Consider the following 18,283-nt stretch of genomic DNA (forward strand, 5'->3'; position numbering starts at 1 on the left):
ACCATTTTGCGGCTATGTGCCAACACATAGGCTACAAGTGTAACTAGTTCAGCGTCATTGAAGCTAGGCTTCCTTGACGTGCCGGAGTGTGTAGCCGTGTCTGAGGTCCCAGCCTGTAGTGCAAGAGCACCCTTCTTCTTCTTGGAAGGTGGTGCGGATCCTGAGTGGCTTACGCCGCTCTGGTTGGTAGGGGCAGAAGCGCAGGTGGACTGGGTACTTGAAGTTTGCAAAGGCACAATGACCAAAGGTCTCAATGCAGGCATTGGCTGCAGGGTGATGTTGATGGACCAACCTCGGTGTGAAGGACTTGGACCAACACTTCCCGGCTGGGAGACTCAGAGCTGGGGTGGATTGAGCTGCAGCTGCCCCCGCAGCCTCCTCACCCTGGCTACTTGGGGCAGCAGATGACATTGCTGCCGCAGATCCACGTGGCCTGGTGACAGCAACTTTCACCGCCACACGTGGCTTAGACTTGGTGACACAGAAGTCAGCTTGGGAGTCATCCTGTGCCGGTTCAGTTGACAATATGGGCCGGTTTAACAATTGCTGAGCTGGGATGGTGTCAGCTACATTTCCCACAACCATTGGGGGGGGCAACAGTGGCCCCGATTAGTCCTCCACACACTGGCCTCTTGGGGCACCCTGCACATCCTGGCAAAGTCCCCTACCACGCCCAACTTTTAGAGGTCAGCCACCTTTGCCTCCCTTACTGCTTGGTCACCTCCCAACCATGGCACTGATGTTGTTGTGCGTATGGGAGTTGCAGTTAACAATTGTCCTGGGCAATTGCAGTGAAAGAGGTAGGGTACTAGATGGAATTCGTACCCTAGTGCTCTGGCAAGGCTGTCTGTGAGCCCTGGGGGAAGATGACGGGTCACGCACAGGCACACCAAAAACAAAATTAAACGTGCACGCAACCCCTGGTAGACCACGTCCATTGAAAAATGAACCCACACTACACTGTGGCACCCAGAAAAACAAAAATAAGCGTACGCATGATACACGCAGCCTACAATGACCTCTGAAGGGGTACGCAACACACGGGGGCAACCACAGTTGGAAAATACGTGCACGACTCACTGTCTGCCTGGAAAAAGAACGTGAAAAAGACGCGCGTGTGCACGTTGGCAACACCCCCACCAAAAGAAGAAATGAACACTCTTTGAGGAAACAGGGAGTACGAACTGGAACCGTTGTGAAGCAATCGCGTGTGAACCAACAAGAAGTACAAGAATCACCCGCTCGCTCTTCACAAAAAGCACGTACAAGAAAAAGGCGTCCTACGAGTACCTTTTAAGCCAGCCCACACGTGCCACGTCACTTACGCGCGTACGGGCTAAGGGCTTTTCCTCCAATTACACGCAGTGCCACCCGGACGTGCAGTTTTTTCACGTGTACAATGAACATGCACCCGTGTTGTGGGAAACGTCTGTGAGCGTTATGTCACAGACGCGCTTACGCGCTAAGGGCCTTTCCTCGAATTACACGCAGACGTGCACTTTTTTCACGTGCCAAATCACTCTGTATCAAGCTGGCCATGCGACAACACATGGAAGACCACGCTCCTGCACAAAAGGCCATTTTCCTGACCACCAGAGCCCCGAGCATGCTCCCACCTGCCATCTGCTGCTGCCTGTCTGCCTGCTGCCCACGTGCCCTGCTATTCGGTGCCTGCACGTCAGCCATCTGCAGGGGTCCAGTTGCTGTGTCCACCCCTGCTGGAACAGAAGACTCCGGACTGGGATACCATTGCTCCAGAGCCCAGCCCCAGGACCCAATTGCCCACCCACACCTGCCTCGAGGGTCGCCATGTCGGGGCAAACACCATCCGAGTCCACTGGCGACCCCCAGCCAGAGAGGCAGAGGGCCACCAGCTTCAGTGAGAAGGAAGTTGGTGTCCTGGTGGAGCAAGTTCTGGGGTATTATGATGCTGTCTTCACACCATAGTGTGCCGACAAGGAAGGACGGGAGAGGATCTGGGAGGACATAGTGGTTGCCATCCATGCGAGGGGGTGGCAACCCATGACATCAAGCACGTCCGGAAGCGCTGGCAGGACTTCAGGTCCAGGACCCTCAACAAGGCCCGGTGCCTCATGAAGGCAGAGGATGCAGAGGGGTGCCAGGTCATCCTGACCAACATCCAGATGAGGGTCCTGAAATGCATAAACCCAGCGCTCCATGCCCAGATCCTTTGGAGGAAAACCCGTCTGGAGTCGAGCGGTAAGTGGCCATGCATTGCTGTGTGAAACAGAGCATGTTGCAGTGTGCTGGTAGTCAGCTACGTGTCTGTATGTGTAACATATGCCATGTATGGATGTGTGTGTGCAGGGACATCATGGTAATGCATGAGAGACCAGTAATGGGTGAACAACATGGATGGTGCATGTGTTCCAATGCAACATGGGGAGAAGCATGCGAAATGCACACATGACTGCATGCTTGTACCTGTTCTTGGACATGGATGGGGGGTGACAGATGGGTGCTGCTCTCATGTACATGTATGGTGTACATGTCTGTGTGTCTGAGAAGCGTGTGTATGACTTTGAAACGCCATGGAGGCATGACACATGTCCGTGATGATGTGTATATTCACTTATGCAGTCTAGTCACCCTTGTATCCACTGTGTCTGTGGTGTACGAGCCATGATGCATGGCCCTCCGGTGATGTGTGTGCATGGGATCAGTATGAGCCATGATGAATGTGGGTTTTAAGGCAACATTTATGTCAATAGAGGCCCTTGTACATGGATGCTGATGTTGATTGCATGCGCCGGGCCTGTTTCTGCATGTGTGTTGCCTGCATTGATCCATGTGTTGTGGAGGGACAGGATGGAAGTGACGTTTCACAGTGCCACTCATGTGTTATTGCTTCATGTCTAGGGGACTATTGTACAGTACCCTGATGCTTGTGTTCTCCCTCTACGCAGCGTCGAGTGAAGAAGAGGGCAGAGACAGCGCTGTGGAGCACAGCAGCGGGGATGCCTCCACCGGGCGGCGCCGCAAGGCCCAGCCAGCCTCCCAGGAATTGCCATCATCCGGGAGTGAGGAGACTGGCTGTAGCGGAAGGGCCAGGTGAGCCCCCACTGGGGCTTGCAATGGCGGAAGACGGTGCAGAGACATCCAGGTTGGTGGTCTCCACAGAGGAGGAGGAGCCCGCTACTGAGCCGCACATGAGGCTTGGTGTGGGTAGTACCACTGGTGCAAGTGGTGCAGTCCAGGGCCAGGGTCATGATGCAGCACAGGTCGCCGCGGAGGGGCCTGTGCATGTTGCTGTCCCTGACCCTGTGATTGCACCACCATGCACCAGCAGGGATGCCCCGTCCCAGGCCCGTCCGCAGGTAGGGGGGAGGTACACGTCATCTGGCTCTTCACTACCTGCGGATGAGGACTCCCATGACCGTATGGGCTCCGTCCTGATTAGTGTCGCATTGTGCACGCGTGTCATTCGTGATGACGTGCGTGCTTCCTGGGGGCACCATGCACGCCATCACGAAGAGCTGCGTGGCAACGTGGCACAGTTGGGAGGGGCCATGGTCTGAGGGTTCCTACATGTGTCACGCACTCTGGCGGACCTCTCCTCCTCTGTGGAGACTATGCGCCAGTCGTTCTCCCTGCCGTCTTCCGGCCCAGATTCCACCAGGATCCCCTGTGGACCTGGCCTGACCAACACAGCCAGCTTGGTGGAGATCCCATCCCTGCCACAGTCGGGAGTCAGCGGTCCAGCAGGGGTGGACACCCCACCAACTGGAGACCAGCAGATGGAGAATGTGCAGGCATCATTGGACAGGGCACATGGACAGCAGCAGCAGCAGGCTCAAGGTGGGAGCGATGATGGTTCGGGGCCATCAACATCAGAGGTGCAGGCATCGGCCAGAGTGCAGGAGGACCCTGGAATGGGAGTGTCTTCCGAGTGGCTGCGGTTGGGCCAGCGGATAGGTGCGGAGCGGTGGCGGGCGGAAGAAGCGTGGCTCACCATGGTCAGGGCGGAGTTCTCCTTGCGTCGGGTGTTGAGGCAGGCTGGGTGCCTCGAGGCAACTCGCAGGGAGTTGAAACAGGCCATGACTGCATCCCTACAAGACCTCGGGGCTAGGGCAGAGGCCCGCCTCCAGGCAATTGACATGGAGTTCGATGATGCCCTGGCCCACGACATCACAGAGTGAGCCGTAGGACTTGCCTGCCACAATTGTATATAGTTAGTTGGTGTTAGGTTTCCTTTCTGTTTTTATTTCTTTTGGGACGCTTGGACAATGCCCCACATTTTTGCATATAGTTCTTCATTAGGTAGGTTTTTTTTTATACGTTTCATTTAAATAATTGGACACATGAACCCTGGATTTGAACTAAATAGTTCGACATTGGATTTAGCTTCTTATTTTTTTTTTCCATGGATCAATGGTTTTTTCTTGTTTTTCCACTTTGGATTTGTTTTGCCAGACTGACACTTTGGACACATGCTTTTGGATTGATTTGGATTTTGCTTTCATGCTTTTTTGGTTTATATTTTGAACATGCAGATTTTCATTATTTATTTCAATTTTTTTTGTGTTTCATTTAATTCCCTTGCTTTTATGTTCAACACATTTTTATTTCCTACTTCATTGTCTGGTATTCTCTCTTCGGTTTCATGCATGTCACGATGTGTGTTTTCTCAATCACATGGATCCATTGTGTGGGTGTGACGGAAATGTGTTGATGTCCATACTTTCCATTTGGGATGTGTCATGTAATGGGGATTTCATTGTGGGCTGGATGTAATAACTGGTTGTGTGTTTGGACTGGGGTGGCATGGGTGGTGATTTGGGTGGCCATAAGGGCCATGCTTGTGGATCGTCATGACATGGGGGGATATGAGTCGGGGCCTGCTGGCAGGTGGCCATCAATGATGGGTGGGTGAGGCGGTGCAAGGGGACATGAGTTGGGGCCTGCTGGCAGGTGCATGTCACTGCTGGGTGGGTGAGTGGATGGGGGGACATGAGTTGGGGCCTGCTGGCAGGTGGCTGTCAATGATGGGTGTGTGAGGGGGTGCAAGGGTATATGAGTCGGGACCTACTGGCAGGTGCCTGTCACTGCTGGGAGGGTGAGTGGGTGGGGGGACATGAGTCGGGGCTCCTGGCAGGTGCCTGTCAATGATGGGTGGGTGGGGGTGCAGGGACATGAGTCGGGGCCTGCTGGAAGGTGGCCGTCAATGATGGGTGGGTCAGGGGGTGCAGGGGGACATTAGTCAGGGCCTGCTGACAGGTGCCCGTCACTGCTGGGTGGGTGAGTGGGTGGGGGGACATGAGTCGGGGCCTGCTGTCAAGTACCCGTCACTGCTGGGTGGGTGAGTGGGTGGGGGGACATGAGTCGGGGCCTGCTGGCAGGTGCCTGTCACTGATGGGTGGGTGAGTGGGTGGGGGGACATGAGTCGGGGCCTGCTGGCAGGTGCCTGTCAATGATGGGTGGGTGAGGATGCAGGGGGACATGAGTCGGGGCCTGCTGGCAGGTGCCTGTCATTGCTGGGTGGGTGAGTGGGTGGGGGGACCTGATTCGGGGCCTGCTGGCAGGTGCCCCTAAATGATGGTGGGTGGGGGTGCAGGGGACAAGAGTCGCTGCTCCCTGGTGCATCTTGACATGTGGGCTGGCTGGGCGGCATGGCCAGGGTGGATTAGCTGCCTACGGGACATGACCAGGGGTGCAGGGTAGTCCCCTGTGGTGTGGGCTTCCTGCAGGGGCTGCGGATGGGGTAGAGGGCACACCTGGAAGGACCCACACTGCCAATTCACGTGTGAAACTCCCCGCGCACACCTCAGAATACACGTACCCCGCTCTCACAGGGCCTATCGCGTGTGTTTCTGCACACGCACCCCCTAAATACATGTACCCCGCTCGCACAGGGCCTATCGCATGTGATTCTTCCCGCGCACTCCTGAAATACATGTACCCCACTCGCACAAGGCCTATCGCGTGTGAATCTTCCCGCGCACTCCAGAAATACATGTACCCCGCTCGCACAGGGCCTATCGCGTGTGATTCTCCACGCGCACACCCGAAATAGACGGACCCTGCTCGCACAGGGCCTATCGCGTGAGAAACTTCCTGCACACCCCAGAAATACACGTACCCCGCTTGCACAAGCCCTTTCGCGTGTGATTCTCCCAACGCACCCCTCAGAATACACGTACCCCGCTCACACAAGGCCTATCGCGTGTGGTTCTCCAGCGCACCCCCCAAAATACACGTACCCCACTCACACAGGGCCTATCGTGTGTGATTCTCCATGCGCACCCCCGAAATACACGTACCCCACTCGCACAGGGCCTATCGAGTGTCATTCTCCACGCACACCCCCAAAATACACGTACCCCGCTCGCACAGGGCCTATGGCATGTCATTCTCCCCGTGCACCCCTCAGAATACACGTACTCCGCTCGCACAAGGCCTATTGTGTGTGAAACTCCCCGCAAACCCCAGTAATACACCTACCCCGCTCACACAGGCCCTACCGCGTGTGATAATTCCAGCGCACCCCAGGAATACACGTTCCCCGCTCGGCGTTTGCTGTGTAGTGGCCCTGTAAGCTGGTCCAGGGTTAGCGCAGCCCTTTGCGCTGGATTGGGGATTTTGATGGCTTTTCCTTGCGTGAGGGGAGTTCTTGGGGGTGTAACTGGCGCTGCGCCAGGGCTCTTTTTGCCTTGGGAATTCCATGAATATGCGGTGCCCCAGAATGCTGTTTAGCGCACACAGCTGGCGCATGCTGGCGTACGTTCCCTCTCTGCGCTGCTCGCGTGCCCTGAAATCTATGAATCACCCCCATGGTGTTCATGGAATAAGACAAGAATTGGACGACTGTGCTGGAATGGTCAAATTCACTATAAACTCACAAGAAGATCCACAAGAATTTCTAATGTACTTACTACAAGTACTGGAAAACGAAAACATACCTATAAATTAAATCTTCCACATTTCATACATGTGGAAACATACATGCACTCTGTGCAACAATATGGCACAGGAACAAATCCCTAATGAACGCTTTGTGCATGTATCCATACCTAACTGTGAATCCGTTCCATTTCAGCAACTTGTAAAAAATGCAAACCATGGCAGATTATGTACTACCTGCAAATTAGATAATCGCTCCACCTTACACATACAAACACATAGTGAATACATAATATTAATGCTTCTACATTACAATGCAGATGGTAGCAAAAACAACTGCAAGCTGACTGGATTCACACATGGTCAAGTATCACTTGGTAAGAAAACCTTCACAACAATAGATATAATCTCCCACGCACGAGCCACAACCAATGCAGGTCACTACACTGCATATATAAAAAAGAATTGTGGATGGTTCGAATGTAATGATAGTACCAATACTCTAAAGCAGAGATTACCAACAAATCTTATAAACGCTTATTTAATCTTCTTCAAACCAAAATTTAATAACTAATCTGTACATAAACATTAAAAAAACTCCAATTAGAAAACTAAAAACAGTTAGAATACGCCAACAGGTATCTAACTGCCCCAAGATTTTGCAACAATCAAACAGATAAATCAATACCACTAAATTATAAGAAGAAATAAACATTTAGAATACACCAACAGGTATCAAACTGCCCCAAGATTTTGCAACAACCAAACAAATAAATCAATACCACTAATAACTAATCTGTGCAAAAGCATTAATAAAACTTCATTTTGGAAAACTATAAACAGTTACAATATGCCAACAGGTATCTAACTGGCCCAAAATTCTGCAACAATCAAACAGATAAATCAATACCACTAAATTATAAGAAGAAATAAACAGTTAGAATACACCAACAGGTATCTAACTGCCCCAAGATTTTGCAACAACCAAACAAATAAATCAATACTACGAATAACTAATCTGTGCATAAACATTAATAAAACTTCAATTAGAAAACTATAAACAGTTACAATATGCCAACAGGTATCTAACTGGCCCAAAATTCTGCAACAATCAAACAGATAAATCAATACCACTAAATTATAAGAAGAAATAAACAGTTAGAATACACCAACAGGTATCTAACTGCCCCAAGATTTTGCAACAACCAAACAAATAAATCAATACTACTAATAACTAATCTGTGCATAAACATTAATAAAACTTCAATTACAAAACTATAAACAGTTACAATACGCCAACAGGTATCTAACTGCCCCAAAATTCTGCAACAACCTAACAGATAAATCAATACCACTAAATTATAAGAAGAAACAAACAGTTAGAATACGCCAACAGGTATCTAACTGCCCCAAAAATCTGCAACAACCCAACAGATACATTAGCAAATTGAGAATATAAATAAAAAACGATAACCAGTTACAATTCGACCACAGGTATCTAACAATCTGCAACAAGCCAACAAATAGAACATTAGCCAGAAACAACAAGTAAACACTGAAAACAAAGAAAGAAATGTAGTGTACCATACAAAAAAGTGTTTTTTTTAATCCAACATGGAATTTGTTTTCACACAGACCCACTGATTTATGCAACAAACACAGAAACTGAGAAAATTGCACAGTATACTTGTTTGAAAACTACTAAATATGAGGGTCGAAATAAAGCAGAAATGTCTATTATGCAATGTAATAAGTTATTATAAACTACCTACACTAACATGATCTTTTCTTTCATCACAGACATTGATAAAGAAAATCTGCTTCAGTTACCCAAGTCATGAAAAAAATATATCCAAAAAAAATCAAACAGTAAGTATATTGTAATAAATACAACTCATGAATACTGCTCCATAACACAACCATTGAAGCAAACATCTAACCATACACCACAATAGAAAATGTTTCCCTTCCATGGATATGTTATACTGCAGTGCTTGTTACCAACCTCTACAATCTTAATGACATCACGTAGGCAAAACTTCCCATACAAACCATGCAAATCAAACAGTACACAAACTGTACATTTGCAAATATTTGATAGATGTTTGATTCTATGAGTGTGATCTATGGGTCTGATATGCTGCAGTGGTTGTGGCCAGGGCCTAGAGTCTTGGGTGCATGACCTACCACCTATGGCCTTCAGCCATGCACCCAAGACTCTGGGCCCTGGCTGCAACCACCGCAGCATATCACCCCCATAGATCACACCCATAGAATCAAACATTTTAACTGGCTATATGGGCCACTGCATTGCAATTTTGTATGTCCGCGGACATGACAAACACATCAGGCGTGCCTGCCACCTAAACAAATACAGCCTTTCACCCATCTCTTGCTTTCCCACCCTCCCCAAGCACTCTTACATACCAACACACTTGCCAAATTTGTATTTCTCCCCCCTTCGTTGCAGCACTGTCCGTGGATGTCCGCGGATCCAAGATGGCGGGCGCATCAAAACAATGTGACGCACCTCACGCTTCATTCCATCCAATCAGCGAACACGTCGCATGTCCGCAGACATGACACAAGCCGATTAGCCAATGGGTGTCCTGTCCACGGAGCGGACATAGATATCAGTAATTTTTTGTGACCTACTTTTTGGTCGTTTAAAAAAAAAAACTACTGGATGGATTTTCAATTTACAAAAGCATGCTTTCTGGACCAAGCCACTTCTCCTGCCACAAATTTGGTGAAAATCCGTCCAGCGGTTTGGGCTGTAGGCGTGAGCTCATTTTTTTCCCCATTCAGTCTATGGGGAAGAATAAAAATAAATATATATATATATATATATATATACATATATATATATATATATATATATATATATATATATATATATATATATATATATATATAAGCTTTATTGTACATTCCCTTTATCTTGGACTATGTTACTCTGTGTTATGTTGTGTTTAGGTCACCACTGGATCACATTCACACACCCCCTTTGGCCCACCTTACTACAAAAGCTGAAGGAGGTATATCTCTTAATTGCCCCTTTTTCAACATTATGATTGTGATGGCTTTTGGTTTGCAGTAGTGTTAGGGTTGAGTGGACCATTTTACCCTTAGTCATTGTAATGACTGGAAGGGGTTGTCTGTACTGCTACCCTCTACATGGTCGGAGTAGAAGCACAGAGGCACCCTAGCCAAGGCACTCAAGTGGTAGCAATGACCGAGCAACCAATGCTGATACTCAAGGGAGATGATGCAGGCTGGTTCTTAGGTACAATGAGTCTCCATGCTCCCCACAAAGGAATGTCCCGATACTCTGGGTCATAACGAGTTTGGAGGTAACCCTTAAATGAGGTGGTAACGCTATTACTGTGGCATTTAAGGGTCAGCCAAATCACAGGTTTGGCAGGATTTACCCCCGTATCTGAGCTGGTGATAAATCTGCCCTGAATATGCTGATTTTCAGCACATTACTACGTGGTAATACAGCCAACGGTAGTTGCACTGAAAATTCCCCATTGGGCACAATGGGGAATGGGAAATCCCGAATGGGCCCAATGGGGAATGGAGAATTCCTGTTCTGCCAAACCCGTGATCAAGCGCTAATAGGGCTGTGGGGTTTGGCGGTAACAATATTAGCCCCAGCAGTATCCCAGCGGTAATACCGCCAGGATACAGCCCAACTCATGATGAGGCCACTATGTTATGTGTTAACACAGTTCTTTGATTAAATAAAATAAGGTTCAGATAATCTTATCCCAATAAATAACACTTTGAACTCAAGCAACACTTTTCTATTAATGGCAGTAATACATTTAGCTCTATGTGGTACCACAGTGTACTTAGATCTCATTAAAATGCACCAACTGCTGACAGTTATTAAAAAGAATAAGAATTACTAAGCATTGTGCAACTCATAAATATTACTGTGTAAAGGCAGGATTTCTGGCAGGATACCTTCCTTAGCTCAACATGCATTACTGTGTGAGGATCCCTCCACCTGGGCATCCTGTAGGGAAACAGTAAGGTGTAAAGGTGTACTTTACTTTGTGTATTACAGCCCAGTCTATGTATGTTCAATAATTGTCTGCTTTGATTTTCTACAGAGCCCACCAACCCAAAGTACCTGGGAAGTCACAGGAGAACAGGATCCAAGACGAATCTGGGACCCGTGGATGAATACTGAGGATGGAAGAGGCTCCTACTCGTCACAGGCACAGTACCTTTGATGCCGTGGCAGGTGAAGTGGTGGAGTTTCTTGACCCTACTCGACAAGACCACTCAAGGATGGACCCCTTCTGGAAGAAAGAGTCATTGGGACGTCGGCGTCAAGCAGGAGGAGGGAGCCAAGCAATGTCTGAAAGGCAGCAATGCAGGTTTCTCGCAGTGGTCTCCGTTATCAGGTCGCTACACCGGCTATGGATGTCCCAGGAAGGCAAAACTTGCTGTGGACCTCAACAAGCCTTGGATGAAGAAGATAAGTCCTTTGGTTTCCATTGGTGACGTTTGACGATGATGGGTGCAGTGGCAGAATTAGGTGTAATGTTTCAATTTTTTGTGGTTGAATGCCTTTCAGTTCTTTGGTGCTCCAGCCACAACAAAGATGGCAGGATGGCTTTTGGTGACTTGGAATTGACCACTGGACTGCACTTCAGACATCCACCAAGTTCGGACCCTCTCTGTTTCAGTCTTGAATCAGCAAAGAAGCCTTTGGATCCTTGAAGTGTTGTAGCAGCAAACCTTTTCCTCCTGCTGGATTCAGGATACATGCTTCTTGAGACTTCAGCTTCTCGCTTTAGTTTCGACTTTCATTTTCCAACAAGGAGGTGAGTGTGGGGGCCCTTGTTATGCAAAATGTTCCCCATTCACTCAGGCTAGTCTAGGCCCAGCCAGCCAATCACACACAAGGGCATTTATGCACTCAGCACCCAATCAGGCTCACAGACATTCCAGCCAATCACCAAAAAACAGAAACCCAAAACACAGGATGGGGATTGGAGGCAACTCCCCAGCCTTTCAGAGCACTACCGTGCATCCACTCCAGTTTCAGTTAGTGCTGGCCCAGGCATTGTTTCACACAACAAAACCAAAACAGACACCCAAAACACAGAATGTGAATTGACACCCCTCTCCATTTACACAGGTTCCACCTCAATGGTGGACCTTCAACACGCAGCCATTCTGGTATTGACAGCCCCCCAGGACCATATATGGTCCTTCTATGCAACAGACACACGGAGGAAGGGAACAGAGCCAGGGCTTCTCTGGGCCCTCGAAAAACAAAGTGTAAAGGCAAAATAAACCAAGAAGCTACAGTTGTCATTGTGCCTTTGTGTAGGAATCCATTGATTGCCATGGCAGGGCCTGGGTGTCCGAGAAATGGAGGACACCCAGAGCCACTGTCAGGTTAGCATGTAGCTACCACCAGCCCATACCCTGCTCTGTGGGAAACACACAGGTTCCCACAAACACACACTAGGAGTGCAAGGGTGTACCCCTACCCTTGTACCCCTAGTGGTATCCCATGGTGACTGTTCACCAAAAGGTAAAATGAAGAGCTGCACTGCTAGAGATCTAGGCTGGACTCTTATGTCAGAAAACAAATAGAAAACACACACAGAGAAGTGGTAGTACAAGGATGAGGAGACCCTGTCCCCCCAAAAGCATTTACATTATCACACTCATTATTGTACTCCTGTGGAGCAGAATCCAATTTGTCTTAGTTTCTAAAGGCCAAACCTTATTTAAACCATACCAACTACATTAGGATATCCTTTTCCATTGTTATGCCCATAATGGCATTACATCCTCTAAGTGCCCCAGACTGTAAGGCTAACCAACGAGAGGCGCAAAGTGCAGAAATACAGTTGATGGCCTGATTTTTAGCAGATAAGTGGTGTGTCGCAAGGGCTTGGGCAGCATTACTCTTAACATGGCAAAATAAGGAGAGCAGTCTAACAATGAAATTGAAGTGCGATCCTATGTTTATTTTCGTCTATTAATAGTGAAAAATCAACGAAATAACCTGTGCTTATTTATAAAGTATGTTAAGCATATATATGAAAATATATTTAGCATAGGCACAATGTTCAATGGTCCATAAATCCAGTCCAAGTGCACAATACCTTTGGGACTGGTCTATTGGTTTTGCCCTGTGATGGAAATAAATGCTTTATTTTTGCTTTTTTGGCACTTTTAGATACCAATACCCTATTTCTATAGCTATCCTGTTACTGAACGCAGCAAATGCACTTTGCAATGATGAGGTCTCTCCTTGTGGTGTTTATATACACTTGTTCCTCCTCTAAACTGATATTTCAAGTTATATAGAATATATGAGTTCAGTACAGAAACGAGCTGCAATTCAAGCACCACATTGTATGCATATACCCTCAGTGCTCTTAAATGATATGTTGGGCCTGATTTACAGAGCGTTTGCCTATGGGATTGCGCCATTATAAAATGCTTCTGTGAATCAGTCTCTTTGGGTCTGATTCACAGAAGAATTTTAAAATGGCGCAATCCCATTGGAAAACGTGTGTGAACCAGGCCCTATGTTTCCTCTAAATTTCCCCAATAGTGGTTGTCATCGCATGTAAAAAATAAAACACAAATAAACAATATATCTAGGAAGTCAATTATGGATGAAAGTTTTTCAAAGCTCTCCATTCGTTCAATCTGCATGTAACCACTCTTGTTTTTTTATAACACATTTTCAAAGTGTATCTCAGAGATGTTCTAATGATGATAAAGTGTGTTATCTGAGCATCAACAAGCGTCAAGAAACACTTCTGTCATGCTGCCATTTTTAGACGTGTTGCTCATTTGGATCACAGCAATTTTGAAATGCATTTATAACTTGTGATACTATGTGAGAAATTAACTAAAAAAAGACTGTGACACAAGCTAAAAATATCAACCCAGCCACAATGATACAGCCTTGGTCAGAGATTCCTGGTAGATAGTGCAGCTGCCTGGTACTGGTCTTAATCGGTATGTACTTGCAACCACGCAAAGTTAAAGAGAACAGTACTATCCAGTTGAATACAAAATTGGAAAATGAACCCCCTTCCATCTATAGACAATACATAATGCAACATTAAAGACCACCTGAAAAGCCAAGTACTTTAGAGTAACTGCAGACACAATGTGCTGCTTTAGATAAATAATATACATCCAACATTCTCAGCAGTTCTTCATGGTTAATGGATGGCATTAACTATGGACAGACGAGGAAGACAATGGAAAACTAGTCTTACCCCTCAGTGGTGTCATATACCACCATTTGAGCTTTGGGTGGTGCTGAACAGTGAAATTGCAACCATTTTCCACGCTCAACTCTGAATATTGTAAAATCCCTCCTGACATGCAATCTGCTTCTAACTGTAGTACGTGGAAAGTCTTTCTGACTACTGTACTTCAGAATCTCTGTGCATCTTTGTCTAGCTGCGTGCATTATCTAAAATGTGTCATTTGCAGGGGTGGACTGGTCTATAGCGAACTCGGGCGGTTTCCCATAGTCCACTGCACCCTGTGCCTCTTTTGTGTGGTAACCTATTTTATTTCCACATGTTCCCATAACAAACGGGTTGAGCTGGCTAAAAATGTGTAATATGGGTCCACTTTGAAAATGTTTTTTAGAGCCTCTGTTGGTTCCCAATCCATCATTTGTCACTTACAAAGCTAGTTTCCAGAGCCCCCCATGGACAGAATTTCGAAGTCTGTGCAGGATACATTGAAGTGTGAAAACAAGCTTTCAGGCCTCCAAACTAAATTAACAGCAATTTAAATATGAATGCTTTGCCCACAATACAAGACTGATCCACATCCAAGAAGCTCACGTCAGAATCTATCTATATAAAAGTGAAGCCCAAACACTCCATTCAGTGGAGGTGTCAATAATGGGCTCAACGTATAATTTGATCCTTCTGCTCAGTAAACGTTAGTAACAAAATAATAGGGCACTCTATAAACAACATCTCTTGGGATGAGTGTAGACCCATTTTGTGTGACTTAATGAGCAGTGCCACATTTTAACCTGACATAACAAAATATAACATTATATAACATGGTATACACATTACGCATGTAGTCCAAGAAGTTGGTAATGCCATGCAAGAGGAAGGCATAACAGCTTTCCATCAAGAAGTATGCAGGTCTCTATGATGAATGCACAGAGTGTGTTTGTCAAGGTAGGTAATGAGGAAGAGTGTTGATTCTGGGACAAGTAGTTGTTGCGGTGGTCGGGAAAGGTCCCAATGAGGAAGAGGGGTTCACGCTGTGATCACCAAATTTGTGACTGTGGGGTGTGGCAAAGGTGGTGTAATGTTGCAATTGTAAAGGTATCCAGTGTAGTTAATGTGAATGAGATATGTGTTAATTTAAGTGTTACTTTGTCTTAAAGTTGAAACGTTTTAGATTTGCATGTGTGCAGAAAGATACATTTCAAAATTGCCAATGAAATACTACAATCTAGATATGGAGTGCTATGAAGTGCCTAGAAGCTAGGCAACAAGGCGTTTCATAATGTACATGCGAGGAAGGGTACTTATCACAAAAAACCCAGACTGTGAAAAAGACCCTGTATTTATTAAACAGGCATGCACACTGACATCCATACATAGGGAATTTGCAAATCTACATGTCATGGGCTCTTTTCATAAATTGGTTAAACTCTCCAGTCAAGGCTGCAGAGGAATTCTGAGCTACTGGGAAAAACTGGTTTTGCAGAGCTGGAGGCCAAAGGTGAGGTAATGATTAACCGAGCAGATGGTCAACCAACAAGCGAGCCAGGATTTTTATGGCTTGGCAGTATCGGAGAAGGAAGATGCAATCTTTTTAAGTACATGGCAGCTTGTCATTTATTGTTCAGAGGGATTTTGCCATTTGCTTTTGACCAAAAATAAACTTGGGATGAAGTGACGCTCGAGGCCAGAATGAACGGTAGTACTTCATGGGATTCAATTGTTTCCTCAGGATGTGACCAGAGGCCATGTGTATTGAATTGGTAGTCATTTAGATTGCAGTGTTCTGAAGACGCCAGTAAGTTGAGGTGGGTAAGATGTGTATTGCCAGTTCAAAGAGAACCTGTTTATTCTTCCTCTCCGCATTTTGTTGGAAGTATTCGTGCAAACCATGTGCAATTACATTTTGGGTTAGGTGGTCACAGATCTGCTGGGACTTGTAATGAATTATGTTTTTATGTGAATGCGGGACTATATGATGATGTCATGACCTACCATGGACAAATCCTCAAAGAGGGTATGCTGTACACATGAGCTGAAGATGGAGGTTAAAATAACTGTGACTGATGAGAATGGGGAGTTGGAGAAAGATTGGATTTCTTTTGGCAAGGTTTTGATCAATCATGTGTGCAGTGTTGTTTCTAATAAAATATTTGGGAGTGGTTTAACTGTTGCAAAAATATATATAATGTGTCAACTTGTGTGGTTCAGGGAGACTCAGGTTAGTTTGACCCTGCAGAATCATCTAGCCCCTCACGGCCGATTGTACAATAAACTTGCTTTATGAACAAATGTGCACTCACTTCTTAAGTGGTGGGGCGTACTTTGGGCTAAGGTGCTTCGAGGCCCATCCACACATTTGGTGGCAAAGCAGTATGAGCATAGGCTGATCCGAGATGTTGGGGGTTTCTTGTCTGCACAACTTTCCCGTGGCACTGCTCTGCACGGACCAGTCTTTCGTGCATGATAAAAGGAGGCGCAATACTGGTTAAGAGGCATGTCTGTTCCCTGAAGGCGTGGTACCGTGGTCCAGCTGTGCAGGGCAAATTGAAAGAAAACCACTTAGGAGTGCTTCGGGTTCACTTTTGGGTGGTAAAGCAAGAGTGGAAATAGGGGAAAAAAGAGGGTTGTTTCTTTGATTTAAGGGGTTTGGTAAGGTTAGAATCAGAGTGTGTGTGTGGAGTTAACCAAGATTGCGGGGACTGAAAGGGGAATGTTTTGAAGAAGTGAGTGAACTGTTTTGTGTCATAAGTCCTTTGCATATATTTTTACCTAGATTATTATTTTAGAGGTTTGAGGTTGTTTTCCCACCAGCACATCTATTGTGAGGTTTGTCCTGATACCCTTCTGTTTGCTTGTCTGGTTAGCTGGAGCCTTCTCCTAGGATAGAGGTGGCATTTTATGCTAAATCCACTGGTAGATACTTTCCTGATGTATACTCGTGGCATCCTTCATTTTGTATTGACTGTGAGGATGGAGCCCTTGCCTCGCTTTTCTTGGTTAGTTGAAGCAGTTAAGGGTATCTTCTTGTAGTGAGGAAAAGATTGAGTTGTAGTAGAGAATACCATACTAGTGATGAAGACAGGGAGAGCAGCAGTGTTGTAGTGGAAAACATTGCGCTCATTCTATGCTTGAGTGAAGGAGATAGCTCAGAAATATTGGCCGGCGTGTGCTTTTTGAATAAAGATGCTCCCTTTTGTGTAAGAGTAAGAAGTATAAATAAAGTAAATAGCTAAGCAAGGTGTTTGCAGTGAAAATGAGTAACGTGAGTGATTGTGGAGGAAGATTAAGAAACCGGTAAGGGGAAAAAAGGGGGATCTTTGGCCAGAAACCTTGTGCAGCAGGTTTGGCTTCAGTGTTATTTTTTGTGAAATAATTTTGGGTACATCGGGTCGGAGTATGGAGACTCAGCTGAATCATTTGTGTCAGATACTTCCTGGATATAAGGTGAAGATTTTAAAGAACCTTTGGGAACAACTGCGGGAAAATAAGGGTACAATGCTAAATTCTTGGCTTCCGAAGGGGACCTATGATAAGGGGAAATTGGAAAACTGCATACTTTTTTAACTGTAAGGCACAAGGGTTTAAAGTTAGGGAAGCCGTTAAACATCGTAGAGCTATGGAGGATGTATGAGAAAGGTGGAAAGGCCCTTAATGTTAATGTCTCAGAGGGAGGCACGAAAAAGGCGGGTGCAGTAATTCCTTTCACACCACCCTCATATGGGTGCTATCCTTTATCGCCCACAGAAGAGTATATAGCCCAGCCCAGTCGAGATTTTGCAGAGAATGGTATCAGGCTACCGGGAATTTTGCCTCAACAATATTATTGAAGGGGTGCAAATCCTGTACCAACCTCCAACTGGACCCCTTCTCTTTCTTCACAGGGTAGATGACAGTGTTACATGGGGATGTGTCAGGGGTCACCTCAGAACTCACCAATACAAAATTACAAACGTAGTCCAAAAAGGAGTGTACACAGGCAAGAAGTAACATAGGTTTATTCAGGGCCCAGATGCAGGTGGGACAGCTATATTCAAACAGATCATGGAACAGAACTGTGTGAAATCTAAGAATTTTATAACAATCAAGCTAATTAACATTAGTAACTTTGCAACTTGAAAAATCTCCCAACACTGAGCTGATTGATGCTCGCACATTACACC

Source organism: Ambystoma mexicanum, chromosome 5q (assembly GCF_040938575.1).
Source record: "Ambystoma mexicanum isolate Mex_15411 chromosome 5q, UKY_AmexF1_1, whole genome shotgun sequence".
In the NCBI taxonomy this organism is placed as follows: domain Eukaryota; kingdom Metazoa; phylum Chordata; class Amphibia; order Caudata; family Ambystomatidae; genus Ambystoma; species Ambystoma mexicanum.